Below are 25,939 nucleotides of genomic sequence, written 5' to 3'. Positions count from 1 at the left end.
TAACTTACTTCCTGACACCCCAAAGTCTGTCCACTATCTATAAGACACAAGTCAGGGTGTGATGGAACACTCCCCACATTCCCGAATGAGTGCAGCTTCAAGAACACTCAAGACAAATGTTCAAGATAAAATATCCTTCTTGTTTGGCATTGCATCCACAAATCTCAACATTCACTCCCTTCACCAATGATGCACAGTGGCAGCAGTCAGCTCCATCTACAGGATGCAATGCAACAATTTGCCGTGTTTCCTTTGACAGCACTTTCCAACCTCCGATCTCCACCACCCAGAAGGACAAAGGTAAGAGATGCATGGGAACACCACCATCGGGAAGTTCTCCTCCAAGCCACTCACTGTCCTAACTTGGAAAGATATTGCCATTCTTTCACTGTTGCTGGATCAGAAGTCCCTCCTTCACAGCATTGTTGGTGTCCCTACACTAAATGGACTGCAATGAGTCAAGGCGGCAAATTACCACCACCTTCTCAAGGGCAACAAGGGAGGGCAACAAAATGCTTACTCAGCCAGTGATACTTGCATCTATGAATAAAAAAAAGTCCAAGCCAATCACTTCATAAAGACACGCGCTTTGACTGTCACAGGGTTGAAAGATTATTAAAATGTGTTCCACGGACTGAGTTTCCAGGCAACCAGTGGTCAGAAGACACCAACTTAAGAAACAGAAGCTGGGTGAGCTCAGTGGTCTTTAATTCTGCTCCTACATTCAATAAGATTATGATTGAACATTTACTTGAACTCCAGTATACCTCCATTGGCTTTGATTGCCTTATTTCAACATGACAGTTTACATAGCAAAAATAAATGGGAAATGTTGACATTAGAAACTTGACATGGCAAATATTGACAAAAAGCATGAACAACAGTCATGACAACAAACGGTAAGATTACAGAAAGGAAAGGTACACCCAGTGTCTCATTCACATGTATATACTACAAATGCATTGAATGTGTGTGTACACTTACAGAAATATACAATGATATGGAGTTGAGGAAGATAGTGAGTTAAGGCCATTACATCTTTCATGCGGAAGATTTCTGTAGGACCTAAGCTAAACCTAGTGCTTACTGTCTGTAGTGACACAACCTCGTCATAGAAATGCCTAACTGGCACCAAGATCAATCTCTCAATTCAAGTGTACTTCTCATATCAGTCTTGCTCAAATCTAATCCACATGGCAATGTTCACCTGTAGCTGATGCTTCTTCACTGTAAAGTATATGCATTTCTCAGGCCACTGCTGCATTCAGCTGCACCAGATTCTGCTCTACGTACCTGTAAGCTTCTTTGGTGTCCACACCTGTAGATGTCACTGCTGAGCACATCTGTATACTTACTGGTGGTTCATTGGTTCTCACGTGTGAATGATCATAGCTCTACAATCAGTACTATTACTACCATACACATTTCTAGGGCTCATTGCTGTGCACATTATACAGTCACTGTTTTATATACCTGTCTGGTCATTACCATACTCAATTGCATGGGTCATTGCTGTATGGATAAAAAGGTTATTGATCAACCACCTACTTAGTCAATTGATGATATTGTGCAAATAGCAGTGATCTGCTCACCTGCAGGGGCCGGGGGTCTGTGCACCTGCAGGCTCTGGGGCACGGTGCAGTTATAGGGCCAGTGTTTTGCACAACCATAGGGTTCAGTGCCTTGCATACCGGTAGAGGCCAGTGCTCTCCACAACAGTGGAGGTCAGTGCTCTGCACAACTGTGGGGGCTGGTGCTCTGCACACCTTTATTATAATTCTATACTGATCATCTGCAGTTACACTGGCTCTTGTTTGTGCAGATGATTCCATCAAAGTCAGTTTGATTTTTTTTAAAAAATATATGAACAACATCCCTAATTGTTGAGGGAGATAGGGCCCGGGAGAGATCTATCCCAATGAAAGTGGTATTGGGAAACTTCAGCATTCCCAAACAGGAACCTCAATCATAAATAGCACAGGTTAGAGACTGGGTTTCAGTAACATTAGCCTGGTGAATGAATCCAGAATGCAGACCCAGTGAATTTTATCTTCATGGAGCCCCATAAAGGATGTGCAGTTGTCAGTCACATACCACATGCGTGTGATAAAAGAGTAACTGGAACAAAACAACAGCAAAAATGCAAATATATATGCACTTTCTTTTGAAGTGGTTCCAGGTTCTGAAATGAGCTATTTAGGAAGTAACACAATCTGAGGAACATCTTCACTATTACAGTGTATGAAGGTATCATCTGCGCATCATAATTGTGTTATAGTCTGTGACTCAGTCCTATCTAGTGTTTCATGCAGCTATCAACCTAACCACATCCCACAATTTATGTTCTGTTTCATTGTTTTCCATCTCAAAAGACAGTTTCAAATTTCATGGATCAATGGAAACACATTCCTTTCATGTCACCAAGTGTGAAACGTGGCTCAGCTCATCATCAGCCTTCCTTAAGTGCCACAGAGCATTTTAAAAAGTGCAGGGTCATGTTTCCTCCACAAGGGCAGGTGCTGAGCAGAGACGCAGGAGGGCAGGGTTTAATTCAGAGCCAGCCTTTTGCTCTCCAGTTCTTTAACAGTTCAAAGTGCCATCACACTTATTGGTGAGAGTGTTTTCAATTTATTCAGGCCAAGACAAACCTGTCACATGTGAATGTCTGAGTATTACCATTCCACTCAGGACAGAATCATGATGTTCCTGTGACAACACCAAGTGGTCATTGGTCTAGGCACCATTGCCTCAGTCAATGCGATATATACATCTGTGATTTCCTATGGACGGAGTATAAAAGTAGCGAAGTCATGCTAGATCTGCACAGGGCATGGATGAGACTGCATTTGGATTGTCGTACCATTTTGATCTTCTTACTTAAGGAGGTACATGTTCGCATAGGAGATGGATTAACTAAGATTCACTGGACTGGTTCCCAGGATGGACAAACTGACATAAAAGTTGAAGCTGGCTGGGCCTGTATCTTTTGGAGATTGGAAGGATGAAAGATCATTGTATGGAAACATGTAAAATTCTGTGGGGGCATAACAGGATGAATGTTGAGAGTATATTCCTCCTCATGGAGAAATTTTGAATTAAGGGCCACATGTTCAAAATGAGAGTTTTTTCATTAAAGACAAAGATATGGAGGAATTTCTTCTCTCTTGAACTCCATGCCACAGACAGCTGTGGGGGCATAGTCATTGTGTATATTTAAGGCTGAGATAGATTGACTTTTGATCAGTAGGAGTCGAAGGTTTCAGGAAAATGCAGGAAAGTGGACATGAGGAATGTCAGATCAGCCATGATCGTATTGAATGGTGGAGTAGACTCAAGGGGCCAAATAGCCTACTCGTTTGTATTTCTTATAGTAATGGCCTTTAGGAAGGTCATTATTGTTCGAAATTCTCTTCAGCAGTGATGAAGCAAGCAATTAAGTATATTTGAGTTGGAGACAGTTTTCATTGATAGAAGTTTCAAGAGTTATGGTGTGGGTGGGGAGGGTTGGGCAGGCAGCAGAATGAAAGAAACTGCACGCTCAGATCAGTCACAATCTTACTGAATGACAGAGTGAGATCAAGAAGCTGAATGACCTACTTCTGCTCCTTATTCATATGTTCTTATGTTGTGTTTTTCTGTTAGCCCATCTACCTGCGAGTGTTTGTCAGTCAAATGGTCCCAACTTTCTGTGGTCGAATGCCTCTATCCACTTTGGTTGAAGAATCCATTCTTCTACTTATAGAACAGTGCAAGGGGCTGAATGGTCTGCTCTAATTCTAATATTCATATTTTCTTCTGTTAATACGAAGATATAAAAAACATGAATTTGGAACAGGAGAGGCCATTCGGTCTCTCAAGCCTGCTCTGCCATTTGATGAGATCACATCTAACTGTAATCTCAACTCTACTTTTTCTGTTTACCCCTTATGGCCTTTGACCCTTGGCAATCATGAAGATGTCTAACCCAGCCTTCAATATATTCAATGACCCAGCCTTCAGTGCACTCTGGAGAGGAGAATTCTACAGTTAATTCCACTAACAAGTGTGCAGAATACAATTCAAGGGATCTTTTTAAATCTATAAGGTATTGATGTGATCCTTTCTGGATTTATGGTAAGATATTTATGGAAATAACATTACTGTCTTTGAGAAGGGGTAAATACATGTAAAGGTGGGATATTGAAGATTCCAGGAATGGTTAAGACACAGGACATTTCTTTATCTTTTGGACAAAACAGGAGTCTTGGGAAATTTTCTGATCAAAGATACCAAGAGTATGCAGGGAATTTATAAAATTGAACCCAGCAGATAGTTTATAGTTGTTGAAAAGATTCCAGAACCAAAAGGGCAGAAGATAAAAAAAAATTAGCAAGAAGATAAAAATAAAATAAATTTGGTTGGCCTTATCGCATTCAAAAGTAATTAACATGTGCAATAATGTAGCTGAGAAAGCCATTGAAATGGGTAGTTTAAGGGAGTTCAAGAGAAATTTAAATTAATTTCTGGAGAGAAAGGGAGCAAGGGATTATAATAATTTAGTACTTTATCACATGGTGATCTCTCAAGCGACTTCATAGAATAAATTACTTTTGAAGTGAAGGCATTCTGTATCAGCAACATCTCATAAACAGCTAATGAAATAAATAAATAACAAGTTAATCACTTATGCAGACTGACGACAGAAGCTGTTGTTGTTCTCCTTTAAGCAGCGAAGGCTTGACTGACATATTCAAAATCAGTAGGGATTTCATGAAGGAGAAACTGCTTCCACCAGTAGGAAGGTCAGTAACTAGAGGACACTCCAAGAAGGCAGCTCATCAGCATCTTCTCAAGAGCACCTCCAGATGGGTCATAAATGCGTGCCAGGTAGTGACATCCACATCCCATATATTGGTAGCAAAAAACACAGATTTAATGTGGTTGGCAAAAGAATCATGCAGGAGCTGTGTTTTTACATAGCTAGTTATGAAGATCTGCACAGCGTGACAACCAATGACCTAATTAGCAGTAACATTAAGACTGTTAAATTTATATTAATTCAAAATGAATGTTGACTCTGAAATTGATTTTGAAAATACTTGAAATATTTTAAGAGTTTGAATCATGTGTAATTATGTATAATTTCTTGATAAGAAGAAATACTGAACTCACTGATCTGTTAACCCTTGACCTGGAAGCAATTCTGACAGGAAGGAAATTAAAATATGTAACTGCTGGATATAAAGATAAAACATAAGAATTGGAAAGGGGACAAGTGGTCAGCAAGGTGAGGTGGACAGTAGGATTCATGAACTGTCAGAAAGCACATTAGGGATTGCTACCATTGTGTCCTCACTGCTCAAGTATTGAATGCCCAGAATTGGCCATACCATACAAAGGCACAAGCAGTTCTGGCAGATTCATGCTGCCACTACTCATGAGAGACAACAGTTGAGAATGTTCTCCAAATCATAGAATCTCAACAGTACAGGTAAATGCCATTTAGACCTTCAAGTCTGCGCTGCCCCACCGAAGAGCATCCCGCCCAGACCCAATCCCCCACCCTATCCCCACATTTTCCACAGTTAATACACCTAGCCTGCACATCCCCAGACACTACAGGACAATTTAGCATGGCTAATCTGCCTAACCTGCACATCTTTGGACTTTGGACAAATGAAGTGTGCACTGAAAGAAAAATAGTGTGAACAGAGTATTGTTTACATGCAAAAGCTTCCTGTAGAGAATTGGCGAGTTCCTTAAAGGAAAGAGGCTGAAATCCTGCCTGCAAGAACTGTATGGATTAAACTTGGACCATACAAGTGGATTGGCCTGCCTGTTCACTCCATGAGATAGTCTTAGTTATCTCTGCTATTCCATATGTAACTTGCATCTTGCATTGACTGATTTGGCTGTTAGTTTCTGCTTTTTAATGTTGATACTGACTTGTATTGAAATAAAACATTATTTTATAAGATTAGTTTAGAAAATAAGATCTTCTCAGGTAACATGTTAATTTGTGATAGGATTTTGGATTTGGTTATTTTGGGTTAGAGCCCCATGAGGATTTTTACAAATACACTGCCTGAAAGGGTGGCAGAAGCAGATTACATCGTAGGTTTCAGTAAGGGACTGGATCAAGATTATTCTTGTAAGGTCACAGGGAAAAGGCAGGAGAAAGGGACTAATTGAATAGATCTACCAAGGAGCTAGCACAGGGGTAATTGGACAAATGGTCTTCTTCAGTGCTGTATAGTAGTCTACAGCTACAAACTGCAGCTCTCTACAGCCCACCTTTTCAACAATCCCTTTGTGATTTTGGCCTCAGGTGATGCCCGTGGGAACGTCTAGGGTGAGGTATACTGCATGCGATTTTGATGAGGGTGTCCATGTTATAGTTAACTGGAGTTGTTAGATGGTAATGTCAATTAGTGCATAATGTCACATCTGCCCCCTCCTGCAGCCACAAACACAATGTCAGAGCAGGGTGAGGATGGCATTGTCAGTGACTGTGAAGTTGACCTTGGTGATGATCTTTCATTGACCTGGTTCATTCCAGGCTGCAGCTGGAGATATGTGAGACATCTTCAAGTTTATCAGCCACTGTTGTATAAAGGAGAACACTAAAGCTCTGCATTCCAAGAGAGCTGAAGACGAATTATCCTCTGTTGCTAGAGCGAAGCAGGTGGAATGTGCACGCAGCTTTGCTGGGAGTGCAGGTTTCCACAGGATGCCAGGTGATATTGTCTCCACATAGATTACTTTGCAGACACCAAATACCAACTTTACATAACCCCGAATGTCCTCAGTGTCCAGCCATGGGTTACCATGACCAGTGAATCATGGAGGACAATGGCTGGTACCCGGGCAGAAGTCACGATATCTTTCTTCTGCAAAAGGACAACTACAGTCGAGGCACTGCGAGATATCAGAGGGTGGGCTTGTGGGAATGGGGCCATCTGCAGACCACGCAAGTTCAGGACTTGTGGCATAAAGACCACACGCACAGTGGTAGGTGGCAGATAAAATGGAAGCTGTGCCACAAATACAGACCCAATAGTGGCGTGTTGGATCAATCTTTTATGTGCTCAGGGTGGGTGCTATGCAGTAAGCTCCCTCTGCACCCCATGCATGAAATGTTTCAAGCAGCTTTGGAGACAGACAATAGCCCACCATCTAATCACCCCTTTTTTCATAACACTGCAGTTTCAAACATTTGTCTCCCAGGATAAATTAACAACCCAAGAAGATGTAGCAATAATGCAAAGGAAAAATAAGGAGCAAAAATTCTGCAGAATGTCCTTCAAACAAAACAATCTTTGATGCAGCCCATTGTCTAAGGATTGGTGATATTACAGTGAGGGAGAGTAATCTGGATCAGTATTTCACCCATTACATTCAGAGCATGGATTTTACAGAGGAACAGCAAGTGGACTGAGATTTATATAATACCTGATACAACAATAAGATGTCCTCAAGCCCTTTATAACCAATTAAACTTTCCTGGAAGTGTACTCATTGCTACACTGTAGGAGATCCGATAGTCAAATTCTGGATTCTACTTCCTCTCCCACCTGAAAGGATAAGGGCAGTGAATAGAAGGGAACACCACTACCATTGGCAAGGTTCCGCCCAAGCCATGCACCACTAACTTGGCAATATATCACCCTTCCTCACTATCACTAGGTCAAAATCCTTGAAGTCCCTCCCTAACAGCACTGTGGGTGTCCTTACACCCCAAGGACCGCAGTGATTTAAGAAAGCAGCTCACCAGCACCTTCCCAAGGGCAGTTAGGAATTGACAATAAATGCTGGCCTAGTCAGTTCAGATGCTATGAACAAAAAGTTATGCACAGCTACTCCCATGAATAGCAATGTGATGGTAACCAGATAACCTATTCTTCAGTGGTGTTGATTAATTGATAAATACTGGCCCAATATGATTCACCTGTAATTCTTCAAAATATTGGCCATGGAATCTTTTCCAACCTCCAGAGAGGGCAGATCAGGCCTTGGTTAGGGTCTCATCAGGAAGATTCATGCCATTTTCAGAACAGAACCCTGAAGATTCATTAGGAAACATTAACCATTGCCGAGTGGTTATTTTGTGAGGTGATTGGTTCAGGGTTGCTGGAAGTATGAAGCATGGGAAATACAGCCAAATAATGTTTTCCCACCATTAACTGTGTATTGTTGCACATCTGCTCAATTATAGACACACAAATTCCAAGAGCAGACACCAGGGAGCTGGGAGTTCGAAATAATTCTATACTCTGCTGCTCCCTTGGTCACATCCAATACTGCGTGATATATGGACCATCTAATATATTTATATCCACATAAGAATTCACCCAGTAAGGCTGCAAAGTCTTTCATTCTTATTTCTCCCAATTAACACACGGTACCTCAAAGTGCCTATTTTGAATTTTAAGTCATCTCACGTTCAATGTATTACTGTATAATGGATATCCCTTGTAATGCATCACCACAGGCTTTTGAATGAATTTGCCCCGATAAACAGTTTAGGAAGTTCATTAAACCTCATCTCTTTGAAATGAAGTTGTTTGCATTATCTTAATCGTTACATATTGAATTGCATTAAATAGCCATCTGGTTCATGTTTCTTGTTTGCAAATTTTAATACACACTTCTGGCTGTTGTTAGGAGGAAAGAATTTATGGCCTCCAGGGTGTCATTAGTAATGGGTTTCATGTTTTTGGACACCAGTGAGTTTATTTTCAAATACATTATATGTCTCAAGCATTTCTGATTTGATAGCTGAGGGCTCACCTGTTCTTAAGGTCATAAACTTGGGCTAGGAAAGGGCAGCTGTTTACCTGGATTTACATTAATCAGATGTGACTGGTTTGATAGCTCAGGGGGAGGCTGCTCAGCCCCTCATGCCTCTACTGCTCTTAGAAAATGCTGTCTAGTCAATCCCACTCATCTGATTTTTATCATTGGTCTGCAAATTTTCTTCACTTCAAGTAGTTATCCAGTTCTCCTTTTAAAAATTATTTTTGAAACTGCTTCCATCACCCTTTCAGACATTACACTCCAGATCACAACTACTCACTGTGTACAGGATTCTCCCAATTCACTGCTGGCTCTTTTCCGACTTATCTTAAATCTGTGTTTACTGGTTACTGAGCATCCAGTCGAATACAATGAACTCTCGATTTACTCTGTCAAAAGCCAAAATCTTAGGTTTGGTGAGGTGCTGTTGAGCACAGCAGCATGAGAGTATTTTGTTTTAGTTTCATAACTGATATTTCAGAATGGTCAATGGTGTATTTAACATATTCTTTGTCGTAATGACAACTACTTGACAGCAAGGTGAGACTAAGGCCTGGATTTTCGCCATTATACCAAGTCCTGCTATCCTTGCGAAAAAGGTGGATGAGCCTAAAAATCACAGTCTGCCCTGTTCTCCTCCTCCTCTCTCGATCTCACTCTTCCCATGCCCCACCATCCACCAACCCCCACAGTTTATCGTACTTTTCATTTCTTTCAGAGCAGATTTTGCCACGTCTTTATGTGGTTCACAGAGGCAGCTGGCCACATAAATCATGAGCTGCCTCCGCTTCAGTGTAGTTTTGGTAGTGCAGGCATATGAAACCGAGGTGTGTAGATTACGTAGAGGTTGGCGTGGTAAGATACTCCTTTGGCTCTGGTTCTGGGACATACTCAGATGTTTGTTAAAAGTAGGCAAGAATGTATGTAAGAAAGGTTATTGGCATTGTCAACTAATTTGCAAAATCATCTGTTAAAACTGTCAGGACCAACTGTCAAATGGAAATGTCAAAGTATCAGAGATAACAAGGTGTAGAGCTGGATGAACACAGCAGGCCAAGCAGCATCAGAGGAGCAGGAAAGCTGACATTTCAGGTCTAGACCCTTCTTCAGAAATGGGGCGGTCTAGACCCGAAACGTCAGCTTTCCTGCTCCTCTGATGCTGCTTGGCCTGCTGTGTTCATCCAGCTCTACACCTTGTTATCTCAGATTCTCCAGCAGGCAGTTCCTACTATCTCATGTCAAACTATCAAGTAAATTTAAAGGTACTGCTCTTTAAATATTTAAAGAAGCTGTCAAAAGTATTAGAATAATCATCATTTCATTTTTCAGTCTATCTGCTGCCATGGGCATAAGGACTTTCATAAGTGATTACTTCTCCATAATGGATTTTGAAACCAGCCATTATCACTGCCATTTCACTGTGATCAACACTTATAAGTGGTTATAGACATTTTGAAATTGGACTAAAAATTCCAATACTTGTTACTATAAGAGATTAAGCACTTGAATGAAATACTTGTTGTTACAAAGTTTTACGTAGCTGGAGGAATACAAATGTAGTAATCGGCATTTTATGAAACGGTGTTTCTTTTCTAATATAATGAAGACTCCAATTCATGCTTAGAACTTTATTTTACCTCATCACTGTACAGATCTGCCCATGTTGGATAGTGAGCAACTTGGCACAATAGGTGTAAGGGCAAAAAATGGTGGGCCTGTAATGACGTGGTTTGGCATGAGTTGGCTCTAAGTCATCATTGGGTTTATAAAGGAGAATTGGGTGGATGCATGGACGTAAATAGGCATGGCACGTATGAGGGGTTATGACAATGCAGGACAAGATGGCATGGGTGGGTCCTGGGGAGTGTGTGAAGGGGCAAAATGGGTGAGTCTTGGAGGGATGTTTTAATTTTTATTCTTTTCTTGGTCCGATCCAGCCGGCACCCTCTTTACCACCTCTGAAGTCTCTTGCCTCAGGTCCTAATATAGTTTTCCCTTCCCAGACAGCCATTTTTAAAAGCCAGGTTGCAGAGCCAGGAATTCTTCCCAGTCTGTGCATGTAACATGTGGATAAAAATTCAGGCTGGCGTGTATGCCTGCTAGCATTTATTTGAAAATAACCCTGAGTGAGGTTATTGAATATTGATATTACACACTTAGATCATATACCCTGCTGGGTCACACAAGTTGTGATGTTCCTCAATCTTTTGCCAATATATACTTGCATTTATATAGAACCTTTAACAGAACAAAATGGCTGGGCTCAGCTTTCCCAATACTTTTCCAACTAGTCTCCTATTTTCCATAAATGTGGACTTATCCAAAACTCTATTGTCCATGTCCTAACTCTCAGCAAGCCCCTGTCAGCTTAATGCCACATCAGAAACAAACATTAAAATTGCTATCCTTATTTTAAATATGTCTGTGCTGTTGCCATGCCCCTCCTGCTGCTCACTCTTCCCTATCCGCCCCATGGTGAGCATGTATCTCTATAATCTCCTCTAGCTCTTGTAATGATGCTGTCACTTTAAAAAAATTATTTTGTCCTCAGGTTTTTGAAGAGAGGTTGTAAAGGCAGAGGAGCCAAAGAGTCTAGCGAGTCTAACAGTTTAACATTGGAAGGGGAATGGCCGGTCTTCCCAGGTCAGGTTTTTTCTAAACTGTAGCAGTCACAGGATATTGGAGTCCAGAAGTGCTGCAAACTTCAGTAAAGGATTCCTCTGACTTTCTCTGAAATCACTCTCTGGATGTTGTTCCCTCCTGCCTGTAAGAACCTGTGTTTGAATTTACCTTTGTGCCAAGGGGTGTGTTTATGGGATGTTACTATTATTGGAATAGTTAATTAGTTAAGTTGCTGTATTGAGTCGGTTAAGTTTTCCAGTAAAGTTACTCTAAATTCTGCTTTCTTTTGTTCGTGTTTCAACTGAAGTGTTTAAATAAATTCTGTTTTCTTAAAGCTGAGTGGTTCAACCAGTTGCTTTTAAAATAAGAATAAGTTAGTGTCTAGGCTCCCTCCTTAAAATATTTTGAGGGGGTCTGGATTGGTCCATTACACTCTACAGCTTTGTGAACCCTCAGTGCTCCTCTAATTCTTCCCACTTACCCATTGCCAATTTTCATCACTCCACCACTGACGGCCATAGTAAAACTTAGTGGAACTCCCTCTTTACACCTCCTAACTTCCCTCTTTAGAGCACTCTTTACAATCTACCTCTTTTGACCAAGTTATCATGATATCACGTTACATGTCAAATAATGTTTCATAACTTTCTCACAGGACTCATGTTGAGACTTCAAAAACTGCAATACAAATTTCAGATTATTATGTAGAACATAGAACAGCACAGTACAGGCCCTTCGGCCCGAGATGTTGTGCCGAACTTTTACCCTAATCCTAAGGTCTATCTAACTTCCGCCCCTACCTTATAATATCATCAATATGCCTATCTAATAGCCGCTTAAATGCCCCTAATGAGGCCAACTCCACTACCTTCTCTGGCAATGCATTCCACACCCCTACCACTCTCTGAGTAAAGAACCTACCTCTGACGTCTCCCCTATATCTACCTCCACTCACTTTAAAACTATGCCCCCTTGTAATAGCTACCTCCACCCCAGGAAAAAGTCTCTGGCTGTCTACCCAATCTATACCTCTGATCATTTTGTATACCTCTATCAAGTCACCTCTCATGCTTCGTCGTTCTAAAGAGAAAAGCCCTAGCTCTCTCAAACTTTCCTCGCAAGACCTTCCCTCCATTCCAGGCAATATCCTGGTAAATCTCCTCTGCACCTTTTCCAATGCTTCCATATCTTTCCTGTAAGGAGGTGACCAGAACTGGACACAATACTCCAGATGTGGCCGAACCAGGCTTTTGTATAGCTGGAGCATAACTTCACGGCTCTTGAACTCAATCCTCTATTAATGAAAGCTAACACACCATACGCCTTCTTAACAACTATATCCACCTGGGTGGCAGCTTTCAGGGAACTGTGGACATGAACCCCAAGATCCCTCTGCTCCTCCACACTGCCAAGAATCTTTCCGTTAACACTGTATTCTGCTTTCAAGTTTGTCCTTCCAAAGTGAATCACCTCACACTTTTATTGTTCAAGTATTACTGTTCAAGTGCCATGCACAAAGCACCTTGTGCAGTCCTAGCTGAACCACTCTCCCCATGCGGAGGTCAGGAAATCTCCTGTTTTAAAGCTCTTTAGCATTCACAGCCTCTGTTCTGGGACATCTCAGACAATTCCTTATGCAGACAAAGGCAAACAGTAGTACATGCTCTCCAATTAAAAATGGGATGCTAACAGCTGGTTTATCGAATGCAGAAACGATTTGTGATAATATGACACTTCAAACGAATACAAGAGCTGCAATCATTGTTTCAAATATTTGGAGACAGAAAGCATGTTTGATTGAAATCACAGACTACAATATGCAGGAAATTAGCATTGACATTTGGTTCAAATAACTCTGCACACAGATGTCCAGAATTTCAAATGTCTTAAAAATAAATTGGTTCTCAAAACAACTCGTGTCCTTCCTACTGACATGTTGCCACTCAGAAGAGCTGATCTTCCTATTAGTGTCATCTGTGGCTCAGTGGTAGCACTTACTACTGTGCCAGTAGATTGCCCACAGCAGGGGTTTCAACATGCAATGCAGGTTGACAATTCACTACAGTAAGGAGAGTTAGCCGCACCTTCTAAGGTACTGTTCACTGATAAAGCAATAGGCTTGTCCCTCTATGCCCTCTCCAATGTAACAAAGGATCACGTGGCAAAAATTTGACAAACAGTAGGGGAGCCTCCCCCACCAGTGTTCTGTCCAATGTTTATCTCTCAATCAACATCACCAAAAGAGATTATCTGTCCATTATCTCATTGCTGTTATGTGGGATCTTGCTGTGCAAAGATTAACTGCTACATTTCTGCACGTAATAAAAATAAGCACTTTCTTTGGCTGCAGAGCAATTTGCATGTCTCGAGGTACCATATAAATTGTGTTTTTTCTTCTCTGAACTGGTGCAGAAAGTCAAAATGCTTGTGACATTTTCATTGTCACAGTCAAACATTTTCCTTTTAGCCCTGGTCATCAGTTACTCTTTTGTTATCTATACATTTGAATCTTTTTCCTTTACCAAGCATTTTGAATTCATTTTGCCGTTCTTCAGACTTTTTGTACAGAATTGTTTTGATTCCTCTGAACCTTATTAATCTGTCCTGCACTACACAACTGAACTCAGTCTGGTGTCTTCAGTAAATCTAGCATTACTAGATTTTGCTTTATCCGTATCATCCTTAATCATGTGAACAACAAAGATGCCTTATTGGAGATAGCTGAGGAGCCCATACTAATCAGAAAGTGCTTTAGCCATTCATCAATTCCTTTGTTTTCTATTAGCGACCTAATTTTAATCCAGCTGGCTGTTTTGCCATTAGTTCCTTGCCTTTATCTTCTTAAAAGCCTCAGATGCAGTACCTTATCAATGCCCTTTGAAAAGGACAAGCATCTTCTCTTCATTGGATATCATTCACTCGCTAATTCAGTTACTTCCTCAAAGCACTCTAATAAATCTATGAGACATGACTTAATGCTTTTAAAATGATGTTGTCTACTTGTTACTGTGAAAGACTGTTGACTGCAATCAGTGGCTGTAGTCTAAAGTCTTGACGTTCCATCTACAATGGATCACATTATTTTATTTTCTACACTCTTCAAGTTAAGGCTTGGGGAAAAAAAAACTCCTTTCCCATGGTGGCAGGAATAAAGCCTCATACTGCAGGATAATCAGGCAGTTGACTAAGGAAGGAATGATAGTAACGTTTCTGGTTGTCACATCGGTGTCTGCGGGAGCTTGCTGTGTGCAAACTGGCTGCCCTCTTTCTTACATTGCAACAGTGACTAAAAATAATTACTTTGACTGCAAAGAGCCTTTGGATGTCCTGAGAACATGCAAGGCACTATAAAAATGCAAGTGTCCTTCACATTGAGTTGACCCAGGGACTGCCTGTATTTTTACTCCCAATCTGTGGGTGAGGGTGGCAGGAGCAGATTGGGGAAACAGTCACCTTTGTACAGAAATGACACAATTATTTTATGGGTTCCATGGATGTATCAAACTATGTATAACAAGCTAAGACAACATCCCTCAATTCCTGAATGCATATAATATTGAACTGCTTTCCAAAATGTGGAGGAGGTGATGGCCTAGCGGTATTATCGCTAGACTGCTAATCCAGAGAACCAGATTACATTCTGGGGACTTGGTTTCGAATCCCAGATGGTGCAACTTGAATTCAATAGAAAAAGAATCTGGAATTACAAGTCTAATGAAGACCATGAATCCATTGTTGATTGTTGGAAAAACCCATCCAGTTCAGTAATATCCTTCAGTGTAGGAAACTGCTGTCCTTAGCTGGTCTGGCCTACATGTGACTCCAGACCCACAGTAATGTGATTGACTCTTAACTGTCCTCTAAGCAATTAGGGATGGGCAATATATACTAGCCTGGCCAGTGATACCAGTATCCCAGGGATGAATTAAAATAAGTGAGTTAAATAAACTAGGGAATAAAACAATGAGAACTGAAGATAGAGACAAAAAAACTGCAGACGCTGGAATCCAAGATTGACAAACAGGAGGCTGGAAGAACACAGCAAGCCAGGCAGCATCTGGAGGAAAGGAGAAGTCAATGTTTTGGGTATTACCCTTCTTCAGGACTGGATGCAGGGGTAGGGGGAGCTGCAGGTAAAAAGGGGGAAAGGGGGGGAGGCGGAATGATGGTGTTAGATGGACACTGGTGGTAGGTACAACTTGGTTGGTCGATAGGAGGGATGCATCTGGTTGGTAACTGGAAGGAAGGGTCAGAAGGTGGAATGGAAGGGAGGAGGTTGGGCTGGAAGGGGAGGTGGGAGATGGGTGGCAAGGTTATTTGAAATTGGAGAACTCAATGTTGAGTTCTCTGGGCTTGTAGGGTGCCCAGGCAGAAGATAAGGTGCTGTTCTTCAAATTTGCATTCCGAGTCACCGTGACACTGAGGAGGCCAAGAACGGACACGTCAGAGGGGGAGTGGGACAGGGAGTTGAAATGGGCAGTGACCGGGAGGTTAGGTTGGCCGTTATGGGTCAGGCGGAGATGCTCGGCGAAATGGTCACCTTGTCTACGTTTGGTCTCACCGACGTAGAGAAGACCATATCGGGAGCACCGGATGTAATAGACTAGGTTGGAGGAGATGCAAGTGAAGCTCTGTCTCACTTGGAAGGACTGTTTAGGGCCTTGAATGGAGGTGAGGGAGGTGATGTGTGGGCAGGTGTTGCATTTTTTATGGTTACAGGGGAAGGTACTGGGTGGGTTGGAGTAGTTGGTGGGGAGTGTGCTACAAACTAAGGAGTGGCGAAGGGAATGGTCCTTGCAGAAGGCAGAGAGGGATGGGGAGTGGAAGATGTCCCAGGTGGTAGGGTCTAATTGGAGTTGGCAGAAGTGTTTGAGGATGATGCGCTGGATGTGGAGGCTGGTGGGGTGGAAAGTGAGGACCCTATCTTTATTATGTTTGGAGGAAGGGTGGCGGTTAAGAGCTGTGGAGCGGGGAGTGGAGGAGGTGCAGTGGGGGGCTGTCTGGATGACAGAGGGGGGGAAAAGAACATTGTTTGTAAAAGGTGGACATCTGAGATGCTTGGGAGTAGAATGTCTCCTCATCAGAGCAGATGCGACGGAGCCAGAGGAATTGGGAAAACGGAATGGAGGTTTTGCAGGATACTGGGTGGGAGCAGGTGTAGTCTAGGTAGCTGTGGGATTATAGTAAATGTTGGTACATAAGTTGTCACCAGAAATGGAAACTGAGAAGTCAAGAAAGGGAAGCAGAGAGATGAAGAAAGGGGAAGAAGGTGTCTGAGATAGACCAAGTGAATTTGAGGGCGGATGGAAATTGTTAGTGAAGTCGATGAACTGCTCCATCCTGGGTGTAAAGTTGGGCATGGATGCAGTCATCAATGTAACGGTGGAACAGTTGGGGAACAGTACTGGTGTACGTACTGAAGAGGGCCTGTTCGACATAACCGACAAACAGGCCAGCATAGCTGGGTGGATAATCTTCCAAGTCAGTCTGTGTCTGAACATACTTTGAATTTCACTATTCTGAAAAGGGATTTGCCCAACATGTTCTTACTAAACAGACATCCACTGTAGCAATGTTTTCTTTTGAGTCAGTTTATCTGGACTGATAAAGGGACCCAAATTATAAAGCCCTCTGTGTGACCTCAGGATAACCTTGTCAGCACTCCATTCACAACTGAAGTGCTTTTGAGTGCAGTCACTGTTGCGGCGTTGGCAAACTGGCAGCCAACAGTACATAATACTTTCCCAGAAACACTAATGCAATAGATGACCACATAATATATTGCAACGTTGATCTAAGGCTAAAATTTGGCCATGATGCTAGGAGAGCTCCTCTGTTCTTCTGTCATGGTGCCATATGATCCACATCTGAGGGCAGATGGAGCCTTGTTTTACCAATTTAGAAAGCAGCATCCCTGACAGTGCAGCACTGCCTCAATGCTGCACTGGGAATGAGAGTAGGGATTTGCCAGTTCAGTCTTTGAAGTGGACCAGCCCATAATCTGTTGGCCCAAAAGGTTAGAGTGCAAATCACTGAGCCACGGGAGTCACTATCTGGAGGCTGCATGTCCCTTCCTCCACAGAGTTGTTGAAGCAGCTTAGTCATATAAACCCAGATTGCAATCCTATCTGCTGTAAGTAAGGTTGAAAAACATTCAACACAAATTTTCGTTGCAGCAGTAGGTTGTGAGTAAGCCTGACAAGTAACATTTTTTCCACTTCTCTTTCTCCCTGGCTCAGCTGTTAATTCTGTCACTCTTGAGTTTCCACACATTGATCTGGTGTCATTAAGGGATTTGGCACACACCAGCTAACAGTTTCTACATAATGGAAACTCATACCATCAAATCAAACAAACCATCCAACCGTTAGATTTACTGCCTGCTTAACCTAATCATTAATTCTGTCCGGGCAATCTCTTTAATGAGAATTATATTAAGACTCTTACAAAGGGTGTGAAGATGATTAAACCTGTAATTTGAAAAGTCAAATCTTTCTGCTTCTTCTGGGAGATTGTAAAGCTTCAGCAAACTGATTCTTAAAACAAATACTGTTTGAACTGTTTACTATAACTATATGTGTAATTGGTATGGCTTTGTAAGGAAAAGATAGGGCTTCAGGAAAATGCCTCTTTTCAAAAGGGCTCTCTTCAATTTCTGACTGCCCTTCACGCTAGGGCCCCTGATGTTTGTCACTTTACTGCAAAGCAAGGAGCATTGACAAAGCAGAGGGTCTACTTTATGGGATTGATCACTGCTGGGCTTTGACCACAGCAGGCACCATCAGTCCCAGGCAATGCATGACTAAGTAGGTCTCTTGTCCAGGCCACCTGCCTCTCTTCTGGTCAATGTCACAGTGCTCCTCGTGGCCTTCCGTTATCTGTGTGCTCCAGAAAGGTGGGAGTGCATTCTCAAAATCCAGCGTCAAGGGTTTATTTAACCCAGCTAGCTGTCTTTAATCTTGATTTAACTTAGAGCTGACTGTCGAAGAAAAGGGACATTCACAAACTTGGAAAGGCAATGACATTATCATTGTGCTCATGGAATAAGCAAAAAGAGCAGATATCATTTCCATGATAACGCATCAGGTTCAGGAAATTGATCTGGAGAGGGTAAGAGGAAGCTAGTAACCAATAATTAGTCCCTGAGCTTGATCAAGCTCCTCTCACTGCTAACTCTCTTCATCTGAAGGGATATAATTTGGAATTGGAGATTTAGGTGAGGAGGGAGGCAGAAGGCATTAAACTATAGGCAGGTTAGCCTGACCTCAATTGTTGATAAGATTTTAGAGTTCCTTTTTAAGGAGGATATTGAGGAGTACATAGAAGTGCATGGTCAAATAAAGCTGAGTCAGCACAGCTTTGTTAAGGGCAGGCCCATGGCTGACAAATCTGTTAGAATTTTTTTGAAGAGGTAATAAGAAAGTTAAAAATCACACGACACCAGTGCACTGACACCTGAAGAAGAAGTGAGAGTCCAAAAGCTTGTGTCTTCAAATAAACCTGTCGGACAATAACCTGGTGTTGTGTGATTTTTGACCTTGCCCACCCCAGTCCAACACCGGCACCTCCACATAATGAGAAAGTTAGACAAAAAAGAGCCAGTGGACATGATCCATTTGGATTTCCAGAAGGCCTTTGACAAGATGCCACAGAGGAGGCTGCAAAATAAGATGAGCCAATGATGTTACGTGCAAGGATGGATAGAGGATTGGCAGAAGGCAAGGAGTAAGGATTAGGGGTCATTTTCAGGACGGCAGTCGGTGACTAGTGGAGTTCCACAAGGGTCTGTGTTGGGACCTCTGTTATTCACGTTATGTATTAATGATCTGGATGAAGGAACTGAGGGCATTGTTGCTAAGTTTGCAGATGACACAAGGAAACGTCAATGGACAGTTAGTGTTCAGGATGTGGGGATGCTGCAGAAGGATTCAGACAGGCTAGTAAAGTGGATAAACAAGTGGCAGATAGAATACAATGTGAGAATACGCGAGGTTGTGCATTTTGGTGGGAAGAATAGAGGCGTAGACTATTTTCTAAATGGGGAAATGCTTCGGTAATCTGAAGCACAAAAGGACTTTGGAGTCCTAGTTCAGATTCTCTTAAGGATAATAAGCAGATTCAGGTGGCAGTTATGAAGGGAAAAATTACATTAACACTCATTTCGAAAGGGCATGAATGCAAAAGCAGTAATGTACTGCTGAGGCTGTATAAAGCTCTGGTCAGACTGCATTTGGAATATTGTGAGAAGTTTTGGGTACCATATCTGAACAAGGACATGCTGGCCTTGGAGGTGCCCCAGCAGAGGTTTACAAGAATGATCCCGGACATGAAGAACTTGTGATATGTGGAGTGGTTGAGGACTCAGTGCCTGTACTTGATGGAGTTTAGAACGATGAGGAGGGATTCTGATTGAAACTTACAGAATATTTAGAGTCCTGGATAGAGTGGGCGTGGAAAATATGTTTCCACTAGTAGGAGAGACTAGAACCCGAGGGCTCAGCCTCATAGTGAAGGGATGACTCTTTAGAACTGAGATGAGGAGGAATAGCTTAGCCAGAGGGTGGTTAAACTCATTGCTACAGAAGAATGTGGAGGCTGAATCATTGAGTGTATTTAAGACAGAGATGGATAGATCATTGATTACGAGGTTATGAGGAGGAGGCAAGAGAATGAGGTTGAGAAACTTATCAACCACGTTTGAATGGTGGAGTAGACTCATTCATCCAGATCATTAACATATAACATGAATAACAGAGGTCCCAACACGGACCCTTGTGAACTCCACTAGTCACCGACTGCCATCCTGAAAATGACCCCTTTATCCTTACTCCTTGCCTTCTGCCAGTCCTCTATCCATGCCAGTCCCTTGCACCTAACATAATGGCCTCTTAACTTATTGTCCTAATTCTGTTCTTATATCTTATGGTCTTATGATCTAAGGTGGGGAATAAGGCAAAGATAGAAAAGGGAAAAGAGAAGGGGAATGTGGGGGAGAAAATACAAAAGGGAAAGACCAACAAAGTTTTTTTTCGTTCATTCATGAGATAAGGGCATCACTGATAAGGCCAGTATTTATTGCCCATCCCTTACTGCCAGAGGGTAGTTAAGGGTAAATCACATTGCTGTGGGTCTGGAGTCACATGTAGGCCAGGCCAGGTAAAGATAACAGTTTCCTTCCCTCAAGGACATTAGTGAATCAGATGGGTTTTTCCAGCAATCAACTGTGGGTTTATGGTCATCATTAGACTCTTAATTCCAGCTATTTATTGAATTCAAATTCCACCATCTGCCATGGTGGGATTCAAACCTGGGCTCCCAGAACATGATCTGGTCTCTGGATTAACAGTACAACGATAACACCACCAGACTGTTGCCTACCCACTGACTGAAGTTGAAAGAAGCTCCCCATTACACTTTACCTCCATTCCTTTGCAGCCTGCTCTATGACATAACAAAGGATAGTGATCAGGGTTAATGCTTTACCCTAAATCCAGCAGGCAGACTCCTCAGCTGATATGGTTGCCCAAGGGCATGTGAGACAAGGACATACAAAATGTGCTGTTCAATTTTCTACTGTGGGTGGACAATATAGAATGATACAGTATGTCAGTAGCCATTCAGCCCATTGTACCTGTGGCTAGACTTGCAAAAGCACTAGGCAATTAGTCCCACTCCTGTGCTAATTTTTCTATTTCAAGTATTTATTCCAAACCCTTTAGACGTTGTTCTTAAATCTGTTTCCATTCAGACTGTGTGGTTGTTGACTTGCTTGTCGTACTGGCTTGTTTTGGTTCAGACTTTCATCACCATGCTAGGTGACATCATCAGTGGAGCCTCCGATGAAGTGATGTTATTCTACTCTGCTTGGAATTTATACTGTCCGGTCCATTATGGTGAGTACTGTCATTTCTGGTTTTGATCTGTATGGGTGTGGGTTTGTATGGTTTTGTATATGGGGTCCAATTCTATATGTTCATTGATTGAAGTATGGGTGGAGAACCATGCCTCTAGGAATTCCTGTGCATGTCTATGTTTGGCTTGGGCTACTATGGTTACTTTGTCCCAGTTAAACTGATGGCCTTTATTGTCTGAATGTACTGATATTAAGGAGAGTTCGTCGAGCCATTTTGCTGCTAGTTGATGTTCATGTATTCTGATGGCTAGTTTCCTTCCTGTCTGTCCGATGTAATGCTTGTGGCAGTTGTTGCATGGTACAACAAACTCTCCTTACTATCGGTACACTCAGACAATGAAGGCCATCAGTTTAACTGGGACAAAGTAACCATAGTAGCGCAAGCCAAACATAGAAAAGCACAGGAATTCCTAGAGGCATGGTTCTCCACCTATACTTCAATCAACGAACATATAGAATTGGACCCCATATACAAACCCATACAGATCAAAACCAGAAATGACAGTACTCACCATAAGAGACCGGACAGTATAAATTCCAAGTGGAGCAGAAGAGCATCAATTCATCAGAGGCTCCACTGATGATATCACCTAGTATGGTGACGAGACATCTAAACAAAAACAAGCCAACAACATCATCCACAACCCGAGCTACAGATCTTTGCTAAACCTTTATTCAGGCTGTTTGTTCCAGATCATAAGCGTTCATCATGTAAAAGCAATGCTTGTCGCAGATTCTTTCACGGATTATCTTACATCTTCATATCCTATTGTCAATTCTCCTGTCAGTGGGAACAGTTTCTCCCCATCAAATTGCTGCAGAATTTCTGCTCCAAGGAAAACAATCCCAGGATTTTCTCTAGTCTCTCCACAAAAACATAACCCCTCATCCCTGGTGTTCATATAGAATCATAGAATCCCTACAGTGTGGAAGTAGGCCATTTGGCCCATGAAGTCCACATCGACTCTTGGAAGAACATCCCATCCAGATTCACCTCCCTATCCTATCCCTGTAATACCGTATTTCCCATGGCTAATCCACCTAGTCTGCACATCCTTGGATACTATCAGCAATTTAGCATGGCCAATCTACCTAAGCAGCACATTTTTGGAGTATGGGAGGAAACTGGAGTACCTGGAGGAAACCCATGCAGACACGGGCAGAATGTGTAAACTCCACACAGACAGTTGCCCGAGGGTGGAATTGAACCTGTGAGGCAGCAGTGCTAACCACTGAGCCACTGTGCCGCCCTTGGCAAATCTCTCCATCACCCACTCCAAGCCCTTGTGACGGCAGTACAGCTATTAAACTTAGAAAGAATGGGCCAGGGTGCTCCTGTCAATGATAATTAGGCTCAGATGGCAAATTCTTCAAGATATTTTATGAATATTCTGGCCCAGAATTTCCTGGTAAAATAAAGGTGTATTTAAAGAATCATTTAAATCAATTCGTTTGGACATGTTATGACACACTTCCTTTTCAGGTGGGACCTGATGCAGACACTCTAACCCAGAGACTGGAGCACTACCATGGCACTAGAAACCCCGTCATTGGGTCCTTCTCATTGTCAATGTATAAATTTGGTCTGCCCGAAACTTGTTGGCCTATCAGAACAAAGAGCTAACCCCGACAGAGTGTTGAGGACTGGCACATTCTGAGATATGCACTAAAGCTTGGGGCAGCTGCCACCAAGGTACAGTGGGAGAAAAACCACAGCCTCATGGACAGAAGCTCTGATTCAAAGGAGTGGTACTTCACTTCCTTCACAGAAGGGAATGGAGACTGTGCAGGCTGGTGTAACAGAGGAGCAAGAGTTGGCCATTCAATTCCTCATGCCTATTCTGCCAAATCAGTTTGATAAGGCACAGGCATTTCTGTTGACTTTACAAGCAACAGTAGCATTGCCATTAGAGAAAGGGCCAGGGCCCACTATCACTGGCAGTGCTTACAATCGTTGGGAGGAATTCTGACTTTTTGTGATAGCGTGAAGTGGCCAATAGCAAACTTCCACTTTCATTGCTATTTCTCCCAGTTAATTTCACTGGAAATTAAAAACTGGATGGAATGTCAAAAGTTTCTTATTTTCCATTTTACATATTTGCACAAAGTCAAAATGATCCCCAATAGCTCTCTATCCAACAAGTTTCACATCACAGACATCAGCACCACTGTTAGTGACAAACTCACAATGTGAAAGGAATGAAATAGAGCCTATATAAAAACAGATATGAGGAGTGTGGGGCCAAGAGAGTTGTTATGTATGCACAGATGTATATACTGGTCAATTTGACCATGTGCCTTGCAAGATCAATGCTTAATAAAACAGCTGGTTTAACTGTGAAGTATTTTTTGTCCAAAATTCAGCAGGTAGTCTTCAAAATAATGTGGGACAATCTTAATCCCCCCCAAAAACCAGGTGAGGTTTGTATTGGTGGGTGGGTTTGGCAGGAGGGGGTGGGTTTGAGTGTTAAAAAGTATGAATTTGTAGCTTGATCAATCTCCTTCCAGCTTTAACAGAGGTAGGCAGGGTTAATGGTGAGTCATTAATCCAATCCAAGGAAGAGGCTTGGCACTTCAAATATCAGATCGAGGCTGCATGCCCATTGTTCCATTTACGTTTAGCGAATTGAATTTAACTGTGAACCCGGCATCTAGATCTATTGAAAAAAGACCAGTAAAACTGGAGAATGAAAATACAGGTCGCAAAACGGTTCCATTTTCAAGTATAAAAGATGCTTTTGCATCATTTCCCACTTTTACTGGTTTTCCCTTCTGTACATTCAGAGGATGCCATTCTGGACATCCTCCCTTTTCAGACAAAATTGTCCCATCACCCCTCCACTCCACAGGCTTTTTTGATCCCTCCCTATTCTCCCCAGCCCAAATGCTTTGGACCTTGTCCCAGAATTGCCCATTTCCCCCTCATTGGGCCTTTGTTCTATCTGTGTCTGGAAGGGTCTGAAGGGGTTAATATTTGATGGTGTGCAGAAAGCGTCACCCACTATAATAATCTCAAGCGCTTTTGGTGGGAGTTTCAAATAGGATCTCAGAGGAGACAGACCAAAGGTTAGGTGCTCCCAATGGTTTATATTGTAATTTGGAGCTTATTCTTATAACTTGTAAGTAAAGATATGATAAACTAGACAGTGTTTACTCTACAAGATACTCTGCAAGCCTCTACACAACCCACACACATAGCAGATTTCGATGGCAGTGTGCAACAGCCTCCAATTTCTGCCCCCCCACAGCCCCAATGCCTCTGATATTCTTCAGCACACTATAGAATGCTGTCATACAGGTATGTGGACTCCTCTGGTTTTCACAATATGCGGGGGAACTTGACATCCAACCTCCCTGATGCTCTACTGGACTCCCAACCTCACTTAGTCAGGTATTTTAAAGGAATAAGAATAGCACAGGTAGACACCATTCTGCCCATCAAGTTTTTGTTGGATCTTTCAAAGAGCATCAATTTCATTCCACACCTCATCTTCGCTTGTGGCTCACTGGAGGGAACTCATGTTCTCTGCAGAGGTCAGGTCCCATAACCTTCTACTTAATCTCTGGCCCACATTACTCTGTACTAAATCGTAATTTACACAAATGTCGTCAATTTGGGAAAGTAGAAGTTTCCTCAGTTTCTCAGAATTTTGCGCAATATATTAACATAGTGGGAAACATGATCCAAGGAAAAGGATTAGGAAAATGTCTCTGTGATTTGGAGTTCCCAGCAGGAAATCACATTTGTAATGAGTTTAGCTCAGGTGATCAGAGTTATGCAGCACACTATTTGCTGAACGAGAGTAGGAGTTTATGGCAATTCCCACGGAGATCACTGGAATGCTGAATCACTCCTTCTACTCTGCTGTGAATCACCCACTTACAGAATAATCTGGAATCTAATTTCTGGAGCCATTGACGAACATTTTATAGGAGGCATAATCGTGACAAATTAAATTGTTGAATGTCAATTATTAATGGAATTGAAGACTGATTTTCTTTTTATAAAGTCGACACACTTCAGAAAATCCTGTTAAACAGCTTTAAACAAATGTATGAAAACACCTTTTTGATCCAAGTGACTTCCGACATTTACAGTTCCTCAGCCGTAGAATCGTCAGAGCACTGCAATAAAACTAGAAAAGTTTGGAATGTTTTCTCCTGGATGAGGCAAACAGTTTCCTAAATGAACCTCAGAAAATTCAAATTTAGGAAGAAAGTAAACGCATTTTGGAAAATGAAGATCACATTTATGATGAGAGGTAGCATCCTAGATGTCCTTACATAAAAACAAAGTACTGGAGAAAATCAGCACCTCTCATAGCAGCTGGGGAGGGTTGAAGTTAATGTTTCAAGTTTAATTTGACACTTTTTCAGAACTGAAAGGGGCTGGAAAAGCGTAAATTTGTTATGTTATTGAAATTGGAGGAAGGAGGAGCAAATGGAACAGATGGAAAAGGTCTCTCAGAGAAAAAGGCAAATGGAATATTAATAGTGGTAAAGGAGAGATATATAAGCGTAATGTAGAAATTAATGTTAGGGATTAATAGCAGAAAATTGATCCACTCTGCTGAGAGCAAATTCAAGCAAACAAGACACTGACTCTTCCCTCTCTTCCTTGGCTTCACT

General features: G+C 42.0%; 1 protein-coding gene across 1 annotated transcript in view; it reads right to left on the bottom strand.

The window, feature by feature from the left end:
- khdrbs2 (KH domain containing, RNA binding, signal transduction associated 2) overlaps window positions 1-25,939 on the bottom strand; it is a 424,077-nt gene that overhangs the window by 203,562 nt on the left and 194,576 nt on the right. The gene's annotated exons all lie outside the window — the stretch shown is intronic.

This window comes from Rhincodon typus, chromosome 5 (genome assembly GCF_021869965.1).
Source record: "Rhincodon typus isolate 14 chromosome 5, sRhiTyp1.1, whole genome shotgun sequence".
Taxonomy (NCBI): Eukaryota; Metazoa; Chordata; class Chondrichthyes; order Orectolobiformes; family Rhincodontidae; genus Rhincodon; species Rhincodon typus.
The sequence above is the reverse complement of the archived record's forward strand: the minus strand, read 5'-3'. Positions and strand labels throughout refer to the sequence as shown.